Here is an 11987-nt window from a genome sequence, read left to right on the forward strand (position 1 = left end):
TATGTTACAGTATGTTGACTATTTAACAGCTATGTTAGAACTCTCTATACCACCTATTGCTTAAATAGACTCTGATTAGCATATGCACATTAAAGCTTTAGGGAATGTTGTGGCTTTAATATCTAGTATACTAAGCTAATTAATGCTCTTTCTGTCTATACAATTCTCTCTCAAGTTCTTAGACTAGAATTGTAGTAGTAATTATAATTAAAGTAAACCTTCCTCAGCAACATTAATCTGCATTTATTACATGAAGTTTTTTATAATCTCCTTCCTCCATGTTGCCAAAATTGCCTTCCTGAATGATCTTGCATACTGGCTAACAATGGACTATTTCTGTTTTCATTGGCCTTCCTTCCTTCCTTCCTTCCTTCCTTCCTTCCTTCCTTCCTTCCTGGCACTGTTTTATTCTGAAGTAGAGTCATGTAGCATTAGGTTGTCATTTTCAGCTTGGATTACAACAAGTCAAGTAGTACATACCGAAATCATTTATCCAGTCACAAATCCCAAGAATAGTTCATCCCAACCCATCTGAAAGCACTGTTATTTGTTAAATATCAATATAATTTCCACTGAAATTATTCCCAATTCCATTTTCACTCATAAGCTACCCAGCCAATCTACACTGAACTAGTATAAACTATTACAAACCTTTTCTTTCCAGTAATGCTAGAAATTAAATACATAGTCTCATGCTTTCATGCACTCTACTACTGAGCTACATTCCCAGCTCCTTTGAGAGAAAATTTTATGCTTCTTTCTCTTAATCTAATGAACAAATCATCTTACCACTTTCCTCAAAGAATATTTATTTCCTCCAAAATGCCTATTAAAACACTCATATCAATCTGTTACTTTCTAAATCTCTGTAACTTCCCCATACTGTCAATTACATATAGCCCTCTGACTTCCTTGTACTTTGAAGATGCTGGACAACCTTTAACATTTTAAGAATATAGCAGCAGATCAATTGAAGACAGTTAAGTTTTTGAGCCACTAAATAAATAAAAAAAACAATAGCACAAATCATCTTTATTTATTTTCCATTAGTTTAAGTCCTTGAGGGGTAAGGCATCACACAGATTCTGTGTCCAGTGACCTTAGCAGAAAAGTTGCTTTGGAATTTGGTCTGAACCATGCCACTGTTTCCATGAGTTTGAGTTACCTTTCCCCAGATTACTCTAGCTTGGGTTGGTTTGCCACCAGGAGTAACTATGTTGTTTTTTGCTTTGTACACATATGCACATCTCTTGCTCAAGTAGAACTCGATTTCATCTCTGACATAAACACCTTCAATTTCTAGAAGAGCTGTGTGTGCCCTTTGGTTCAAGAAAATCCACCTGCTGACAGCCAGCAAAAATGGCTTTGCACCACAGCCTTTCAGACATATTTGCATTTTAGAAATCCTGTTCCCAGCAAGCCTAATTTAGAAGTCCTGTTCCATAGCGTCCATCCACCAGGCATTAGGAGCTCAGCACAATCAGTCCCATGTCTCCTCCATCCCGTCCTCCCTCGTCCCTGAATCCATAGAAATCATTGGCTGGCAGAGTCTCTAAGCCAAACAGGCATCTTGCTGAGGTGTATAGATAAACCCAACTCAGTTATTTGCCTCCAGATTTCAGCAGCCAGGGCTTTACTGTTCACTGGGCTTTCTTACAATAGCAACACAACTTTCTGATGAGATCATTTTCTAAACTTGCCAGAACTAGTGTTTCATTCCCTCCTTGCTGAGTCCTGGAATCCAGGAATGATAAACGACCCCCAATTTATCAACTTTTAAAGCATTTAAAAATCAGATGTCCCACTTTACTCCCTGACAAGTAAGTGGAAATTTTTTGAGTGGAAACTGGGCATTATCTTTTAAAATAAGCTTTATAAGATATTCTGATGCTCACCTGGGAGATTCTTTCTATTTCATCCTAATTGAGAAGCAATTCACCAAACTAGTAACAAAATTTTGTTATTCTAGGCTGAAAATATTCATTGAAATGTACCTAGATACACAATGAAGAATCAAACTAGTATCCAAGAACGAGAAAGAACCATATATCAGGCTCATTCCTTTATGTACAGGCACATTGTCTTATAGTTGGGAACACCTCCTGCTCGGCAGTCTTGGTCTCTGGTGAGGAATTTTTGTAGGAAAGCTGGAAAATTGCCTGTGGTACTCTCGAAAATACATTAGTGTTTGTTGCCCTGCAAATGACTTTTCTTTCTTCCTTTTTTTTTTTTTTGCCCATGAATTCTGCTTGTTGAAAAGAACCAACCAATGTATGGTCACATTATGTAAATGAAGTTCTTTGAGTTAATTATTAGTAATAATTTGCAATGTGATGAAAAGATGTACTCATTTGAATTTTAATGATCAGTTTTTATTTATAGAATTTAAAAATAACTTGCAGCTTAAGGAAAATGCAATATATGACTACATTTTAGAAACTTCTTAATCCTAAACATATTGTATACATTTTAAATAATGCTACACAGAAGATACCGTATCATGATGCTTCAATTATCCACTCAATCATAATAAAATCAGGGAATTTGTTAATCAATATGCATCATGATTAAACAGATAAAATGAAGTAGTTTTGGAGCCAAACTGTCAGAAGAATCTTAGTAGGGGGGAAATATCTTTTCATAAAAAGTTTGTATTTTCAGTTTAAATAACTGTGGCTTGGTCTCTCAGTCATGTAAGGTACATTTATATCTATACACCATAATAATGCCCTAAAATGGAAAGTGGTCTGTTGATTCCTATTATCTATTCAAATATAAGTTAACAACTCAATTATATAAGTGTCTACGTTCCAGTTTATGAATTATTTATTTCTTGTTTTGAAGAGATTTTAATAGCTGTCAAGGCCAAGAGAATAGTAAAGCTCCAAACCTGATGGTAGTGTTCATGAGCTGCTTAAGCACAGAAATAATGCACTTGTTATAAAGACCAAATAACTTTTATTTTAAGAGCCAAAACAAAATGCTTCAGAATTACAAAGACTCATTCTATATGGGTTATGGAACAACAGCAGAAAATGAACCCTCCAAGAATTTCCTTGTGCTTTTAGCTTGAAATGAAACACAACAAATAGGCTTTTGGCTAACATTAGGTCTAGAAAAAGGGCTGATATCAAGAACTGTAGCCACAGCATTTGATATCATCAGCATCCACAACAAAGTTCTGACTGCTGTTGGTTGGGCTTGACTGCCCTCAGCTCACTAAATTCCAGGCAATTGAAGTTACTCCAGACAGTATTATATTTGGCCTTTCCACATTAGATTGGGGCGTAAGCAGTAGATGTAATAGGATTTAGTCCAATAAACAATGGGTCATTTTTCTTAGCATCAAAATAGTTTTCTAAAATTTGAGAAACTCTTCTAATATCATAAAAAATAATTCCAAAGTCAGGTGCAATGGCAGATGCCTATAATCCCAGCAGCTTGGTGGGCTGAGACAAGAATATAACAATTCAAAGCCAGTCTCAGCAATTTAGTGAGGCTCTAAGCAACTCAGAGAGACCCTACCTTTTAATAAAATATAACAATGGGCTGAGGATGTGATTCAGTGGTTAAGTGTCCTGGGTTCAATCACCAGTCCCCAAATAATAATAACAATAATAATTCCCAAACGTCTAAGTAATTGCTAATTATTATCAAAAGAAGATGTGTTATTTTATAGATAGATATAAAGTTAGTCCTATGTTTAATGTTATTAATAAGTACTAACCTGACTCAGGAATACTCTGTGGGTCTCAGACCTCTGCCAGCAGTGTTCAGTTCAAAGCTATAATTCAGTCTTTTTGAGGGTTTGAAGGTTTTCAGAGAGCTTTTATTATCAAATGACAAATAGTTAAATGAAGAATGTATGAGATTTGTAACTAGACAAGATTTTACATCTTTTCCACTAAGCTTATTTTATCAATGTCACTCTGAATCGAATTAAATATTCAGAAGAAATATTTATAACCAATTCCTAAAAAAGTATTCTCTATTATACTGTTGAGAGCCACAGCCAAAGGGGCCCCAGCAAACTTCCAGCTGCCAGCAAACTTCCAGCTGCCAGCTGATGATTGGTTCACAGCGGCCCCAGCAACATCTAGCTGATTGGCTCCTCTGCGGTGATGTTCATTGGGCTGTTTCCCTGCCCTTTCAGACCACGGAGCTGCTCACTGGGGGACTTCTTTGACTCCGCCCACGCGACCCAGCCAATCGGCCTCAAGAGCAGGAGGATTGTGGGAAGTGGTGAGGCTTGTGTGGGTGAGAGGCTTGTGGGAAGCCGGTGGTGGCAGTTGGGCTCTGAGGGTTTTATCCTGAGGAGCTGTTTTGTTTGGTGTTTGTAGTTCTAAAAATAAAGTTAGTTTCTTTTGACAAGTGGCTCCTGAATTGTGCCCAGCCAGACTGCGGCATTATACAATAGAATTGACACATTATTGACACATAATTCTATTAACTTACCTAATGGATGGGAAATAAGTGAATAGCTGGCACAATTCTCCCTTTTGGAATATTCAACACTTCCTCCATCATCATAAGTAAACCAAGATGCTTATTATACTAAGTTAGATTACTTAATCTTGCAATCCCTTATTTTTTAGTTGATTTCACCCAAACATATTTATATATAATATAATGCAGTTCTACCTTGTAGAAAACATTCTTCCGTGGAAACAATAAGAGAACAGCAATAATTATGCGATAGCAGGGAGAACTCAAAAATATGTCACTTACCAGCCATATAGCAAATTGTAATTCTAGAACTAACTTAAGCCTAGAAAACATCAGTACCAATTGTCTGAACTACTCAAAAAGTGCTTGATTTTTAAAATCCTCATGCTGCAATACTTTTAAAGTTGGTAGACTGAAATTAAAGATAGGTTTTGCCTCTTTTACATTTCTATTATCTCAACAAAAATAGCAAGGGCAAAAAGTTAGGTATTATTTAAAAAACATAACTTCAGCAAATATCAATGACATCATTGCTCACATCAATAATTACCAAAGCCCTCTGGACAATGTTATTGAACATTTGAGAAAAAAAGTACTGTAACTAAAAAGCTGAAAGTGCTCCTTCTCCCAAATTCACAAATAGTAAATATAGATATTTGGGGCAGAGATTATGAACTTTATAACTTAGAAGCAGAAAATGTTAAAAGTAAGATATTTATATACTAGCAATTTATTTAAGGGTTAACAAGAGCAATCTACAAGCATATACATTTCAGGACACCTAAATCATCATAGTCGTATCTATCTGCTCTTCTAAGCCTTGAGAAAAGAAATGTTTTTGTTATTCAGGTTCTTCTGAAATAATTACAGTCAATATTTTTATAAGTGTTGCTTTACCTGGATTGTGTTTCTCTATTCATGGACGGCCAGTGTGTTTTCAAACATTCATGCCTTATTCTCAATCACTCCAGTTGGAGGCATAATATATATTCATAATAATATTTTATAGTCAAGATTTCAGGACCATGAATGCCCAAGTCTTCAGAGATATGGAAATTAATATTAGTTTGTAAGCCATCCGGTGAAAAGTAACAGAAAGGAGCAGGAGTAAATATGCAAAGTAGATATGCAAAGTTCTACTCCTAAGCATTTTATTCAAATTATTCAAAACAAAAGAAAATAGCAGAGTCGCCCAGCAAGTTGAGTCACCAACCTAGCTTTGGTTGTGTTGCCAGTTTTAGTCTAGGTCAATAGCACATTAGAGCCACTACATGAATGAAAATAGAACACAGCTATGCACACTCAGGCCATTCCCCTAAGAAATTTGGGCTTTTAAATGGTCTACAGTGGAGCTCAGAGCATTGGTATTGTTTACCAAATTCCCTAGGTAATACAAATACCAAAGTTGAGGATCTCTGTTCTAAAGAAATAGATTTACATATATCACACAAAAAGTATTTGTTTTTCTGTTCAGATGCTGATTCCTATACATCAGGAACACACTGGTAATTTGCATATGGACATTGAAGACAATTCATGGGGCTGTTTTTCAAATGCAAGAGATTAAGTGAAGTTAGGAATACAGACAACCATTTCAGAACATAACCTTTATGACTGCATGCAGAGAAAGAGAACCAATGATAAGTGTGTGTGTGTGTGTGTGTGTGTGTGTGTGAGAGAGAGAGAGAGAGAGAGAGAGAGAGAGAGAGAGAGAGAGATCACAGAGATAAAGGGAGAATTGGTTTTTAAGAATTGGATCATGTGACTGTGGAAAGTTTAAAATCTGCAAATTAAGCCAGCGGCCTGGAGATTCAGGGAAAAGTTGAAGTCACAGTTTTAGTCCAAAGATTGTCTAGAGACATAATTCCCTCTTTGCCAGGGAACCATCACCATTCTTCTCTGAAGTTCTTCAGCTGATTGGATGAGGCCCACCTACATTCAAAAGGGTAATCTGCTTTACTCAATGTCTATTGATTTAAATGTTAATCTATCCCAATCAAATACAGAAACATTTGACTGACATTTGACTAAATATTTGAGTATGATAGTCCACCAAAGTTGACACATAAAATTAGCATCATATTATAATTTCTACACAGGTAAAGGATGGGACCACTTGCTTTTTATAAAACAGAACTTTATTCTCTTCCTTAGCAAGCAAAATTCTGAGTTATTTATGTGTTCTAACTAGACAAAATAAAAAGTTAAAGAAAGTATCCCGCTCCTTGGGTTAAGGGCGTTCCCAGTTTAAGACCTTGGGTTTTAGGGAAGTTCGATGTTGAGGATTATTGCTGCTGGAAATAGGGCGTTCCTGCTACCTGAGCTCCCTTTGAGTTCTCTTGAGATTCAGAGAAGTTTTTGGGAGGAAAGCCTCGTGGAGTAGGTGAATTGGGCGGAGGAGAACTGGGATTGCCCCAGAGCGTGTGTAGAGGCCGGTGTGAGTTCGGGAATAAAGAATTGCTGTTTAAATCTACAAAGCTGTGTGGTGGCTCGTGATTCTGTGCCCAGCCAAGACATTGGCATTTGGTGGTCCGTACTCGGGATGTCTGAAACTTGGAGGTAAGTGAAATTGCTCGCCCCTGAGGGAAGGTGAGAGAATGGGTGACCATTTCAAAGAACAATGTGTTCTTGTTTTGATTTATTTTGTTTTTATTTCAAGTTGCCTGTTCCTAGAACTTTCTCAGGCAAACTGGGGAAAATGGTTGACTCGAGGTTTGAAGTTGTTCGCCTCCGAGGAAGAGAAATTGTTAGAGGAAGGAGGCACCCCAGTAAGATCAAGAACAGTTAGGACATATGTTGATACAATACAAAAATGTAGCCCATGGCTTTTTAAAGACGAGTTATTAAGTCTATCTATGGGACCATCATGGTATCCTGTAGAAGGATTTTTCTTCAACAAGAAAGAGATGCCTAGTTCTGTTTACTATACTTGTCTAAGATCTTGGTTTTTACAGACATCTGATTAATTTACAAAGCTAACGTGTTAAAATATCAACCACTAAATATGAAATCAAGTACTCTTTACTTATTAAGTTCCATAAGGTAATATATTTAAACATTATGTGTGTTTTCATAAATTGGTAAATGGGAAAAAGTTTAATATTGCTTTGGTCTGTGTCTTTGCTGAAACAAGGTTACTAAGAGTTAAGATTCTATCAGGTGTAATTTATATACAAAGAGTATAAGAAGTTTCAGTTGGGTTTCAATTACATATTATAGTACCTTAAAAAACATGGAATTATTTCATCTTATTAAAGTGGAGTAATTTGTCTAAATCAGAAATTTTATAAGGGTTGTTTCAGAATGTGAATTTATAAAAAGGGTTAATGGTTAAAAAAGAGATATAAAAAGATTCAAGATGTGGAAATATATTTTAATATAAAAGGTTAAAGGAAAAAGAAATGTTTGTAGATGAGATAATCTCTGTGTGGTAAAGTAAAAAGTTGTAAAATGCCATTTAAAAAGATTTTGAGGAAACTAGACTTAATTTAAAAGCTTGAGAAAGGAAAAAAGAAGAAAAAGGTATTTGTACATGGCAGATTGAGACAAAGCTTCTTAATGGAGGAAAAAAAAGCCTTTGGTTGAAGGGCAGCCATGTAAACTAACATTAAGCGATTTAAACAGAATCTAAGCCTCGTTTAAAAGAGTAAAGCTGTAGGTGGTGAAAAAAGTACATTTAAAAGTACAGTATAGATGATAATTGGAAGGCTTTAAAAGGTTAAATTGAAGGTGGTCGAGATACCTTCACGGCGGAAAAAAGATTGCTTTACTCATCAATCTATTAAATGTACTTATTAAACTATAAAGAGGGAGATGAGATAATCTTTGTGTGGTAAAGTAAAAAGTTATAAAATGTCTAAATAAGTTGCAAAAGGCTTTAAAAGGTTAAATTGAAGGTGGTTAAGATGCCTTCATGATGGAGGAAAAAAAACATGAAAATGGGAAGATAATAAGATAAAAGATATTTAGATAAAGAAGATTAAAAATTTGAAGTGGAAAACTTTAAAAACAGAAGTACAGAAGGGTAAAAAAAAGAGAGAAGAAGAATGATAAAAAAGATATAAGAAGATAAAAAAGATGTAGAAAGACAAGAATTTTTAACCTACAAAATAGGAAACAAAAGAAAACTAGGAGAGAAAAAAGTAACTAAGGGTAAATATAAAAACCTTAGAAGAAAACTAGAAGATAGAAATAAGATAGAAAATGGTTAAAATGTCAAATAAAGGTATTTCAGATAGAAAATGCAAAAGGCTAAGACAACTATTAGATGCAGACATTCAAGATAGAAAAAGGTAGAAGAGAGAATTTTAAAGTCAAATATTGGATAAAATAGAAGAACAAGGAGATTATTAGTAATTTTTCAAAAAGCCCATCAATTTTAATTTTTGGTGGTGCAGAAATTACAAGTCTCAGATGAGGGTGTTAAAATTTATAGGCAAGAGCCAATTTAGAAAACATTAAAATAGAAGGAAAATTGATTTAAAACCACATCAAAAAATTAAAACGACTAAAGTAATTCTAAAAACTAAGGCAGAATGCTTTTGAATGACTTAAATTTAAAAGGATCTTAGGGGTATATATCCCCCAAAGATAAAATAACCCTTTTTACTCTAAACTTTTTAAATTTGGATTCATCAGGACTTAGTGCTGCGGAAAGACATATGTATCCAAAAAATGTACATAAGCCTAAGGTACTTTGGAAAGATATTCTAACAGGACAATGGAAAGGTCCTGATCCAGTTATTGTCTGGAGTCGGGGTTCCGTTTGTCTTTGTTTCCACAGGGAGAACAGCAGCCGATTTGGATTCCAGAGACACTAACTAAAGCAATTTCTACAGACCAAAAAGAAGATAATTTGATTCAAATCCATAACAGCTGATATCCAGAGCTCCAGCTTGGCTATTCTTACATCTGTGACAGTGATTAACCAAGGTGTTTTTTTCAATATCTATTTTATTATTGCATTTTTCCCACATCATAAAGTTCTATTTTATTTTTTGAGCTCATACAAACCTAGGTTAATGTTTTTCTGATCAGTTTTATTTTTTGACTGTGTTTTATTTTTTGACTAGAGTTTTTAAACATTGCAATGGAGATTTCACCTAGGTAAAACTACAAGGCCTTTATTGTCTTATGTGTTGTATGTTATGTGTGCACTGTTTTGTGTTGTATGTCTGTATGTGTGTATGTCCATATTTCATATGAGGAGCGCTCATGAAAAAATGGATCCGAATTTTTTTTTTACTCACGTGATTTAAATGGTTTAATTTAAATTAGGTAAACAGCTGTTAATTATTGTTTTTAAAGGTGGTTAACAGATCTGCTTGCTTACTAATTTAAATTAGGTAAACAGCTGTTAAGGATTGTTTTTTAAGGAGGTTAACAGATCTGTTTGTTTACTTTCACCTTTCCTTTTCATTATATTTAATAATTCTGTTCAGGATAATGTCTCTTTAGCATCATTGCCAGAATTCCCATCTCCATCCCAGTGCCGGTGAAGACTGAGATACAACCAAACTACAGCTTCTATGATAGCTATCACAGTAAACTGCATAAACTGATGCATCAATGAATATAACTCAACAAGTTATGCTCAATTAAGGACGTGATTTACTTTGGGAAGAAATGGACATATTGATAGACTCTTCCACTTTGAACTGCCTGCAGAACTTGCCTGGACTATATATCAGTTGCATGCATTGTGAAATATTGTCTGGTGCAGCGAATTGTGGTACTGCTGGCATATCTTTGCTGATGGTGTCACCAGTGATGCAATTTCCTTGCCAGCGCACCCCATGTTAATTGTGGTAATGCTGGCATATCTTTGCTGATGGTGTCACCAGTGATGCAATTTTTCCAAAGGAGCCGTCAATTGGCTTGGTGTCGTGGCATTTCTGTATCCTCCTCCCTTCTACTAGTGATGGTCTAAAATTTGGGGGCCAGCAGAGGTGAGGCAAAGAACCTCACCCCCCCACTGGCACCAAGGCTAAATTTGGGGGCCAACAGAGGTGAGGCAAGAACCTCACCCCCCCCCCCCACTGGTGCATAGGCCTATCCACAAGCATGGCTGAATGCTGGACCGGTAGTCAGTGACGGGTTGATCTGATTGCAGTGGATTCAACCTAAGACAGGAAGCTGACCACCTAAATGTCAGTTCTCCCATGTTGAATTGGACAACCTACCAGGCACGGTCCTTAAGCCACATTGCTTGTTGTTTAATTAATCAGAAGGGGGGAGATGCTGAGGGCCACTGCCAAGTAGATATGACACATCGATATTTCCTTGCCCAATGTTAAATGGACTTGCCTTGGAAATTTGCTGTGACCTTGCATGTGTGTTTGAGAAAGGTGACCCTGCTCAATGACCAGGGTGGATCCAGGATTAGGGTGTATCCTGCAGTTTGAGGAAGTATCCCGCTCCTTGGGTTAAGGGCGTTCCCAGTTTAAGACCTTGGGTTTTAGGGAAGTTCGATGTTGAGGATTATTGCTGCTGGAAATAGGGCGTTCCTGCTACCTGAGCTCCCTTTGAGTTCTCGTGAGATTCAGAGAATTTTTTGGGAGGAAAGCCTCGTGGAGTAGGTGAATTGGGCGGAGGAGAACTGGGATTGCCCCAGAGCGTGGGTAGAGGCCGGTGTGAGTTCGGGAATAAAGAATTGCTGTTTGAGTCTACAAAGCTGTGTGGTGGCTCGTGATTCTGTGCCAAGCCAAGACATTGGCACTATTCAAGATTCCAAGATCCCTGATAACTAGAGAACTGAGTTGATTTTGCTATTTGCCTCCTCATCTTTCCATTTACTAAAATAACATTCACCTTAAAATGATGAACTTCACTTTTTTTTAATGGGCTCAGAAGCTAAAAACAACAGAAATAACCATTGTATCAGAAGGTATTAGACTTATAAGTATGTTTATAATAACAGCAATTTTAGAAAAGAATTATAATTTCTTTGAAACTCATACCATCCTGAGGTACAGTTTATGTTCCTTTTATTTGATAATGAGTAGCCTTGTGACCACTCCAACTGTTAGACTATATCAGAAGTGATGTCATGTGACTTCTAAGGCTAGGTCATAAAAGGTCTTGCAGCTTCTGCCACATTTTCTTCATTCAGATGTGAGAGGCTACTCTTCACATAAGAAGTCTGAGATGGCCATGTGAGAGAGGTCATATGAAAACATTAATGTAAACAGTCCAAACTAAGCCCTGTCAGCGCAGTCATTTCTGCCGAGGTCCAAATATTGAATAAAGTCATCTCTTAGATTCTACAAACCATCCTGTTGGCTGCATTGAATTGCCTCATAAAGAGCAGAAGACTTTGGTTCTCACCCACTAAATCCATATAATACATGAAAATGGTTGTTACTTTAAACCACTCAGTTGGGGGATGGCTATTTACACAGAAATATAATTGGATCAAACTAATAAGTAGACAAAAGACTAGAAAGAGAGAGTGGAGTTATCTTTTTCTCTTGAATAAAATGCATGAGCAAACTTGAATGGACTTAATATATAGTACAGGCTGTCATAAAACTATACCTTCT

The 11987-nt window shown here is 36.2% G+C and overlaps 1 pseudogene across 1 annotated transcript; it reads right to left on the reverse strand.

Annotated features, from left to right (window-relative positions):
- Positions 1-1051: 1051 nt before the first annotated feature.
- On the reverse strand, positions 1052-1388 carry LOC308657449 (large ribosomal subunit protein eL33-like; annotated as a pseudogene). Its single transcript has one exon. The product of its transcript is annotated as a large ribosomal subunit protein eL33-like (transcript).
- Between the last annotated feature and the right edge of the window lie 10599 nt (positions 1389-11987).

This window comes from Spermophilus citellus (assembly GCF_964194105.1).
Source record: "Spermophilus citellus genome assembly, chromosome: 1".
Classification (NCBI taxonomy): Eukaryota; Metazoa; Chordata; class Mammalia; order Rodentia; family Sciuridae; genus Spermophilus; species Spermophilus citellus.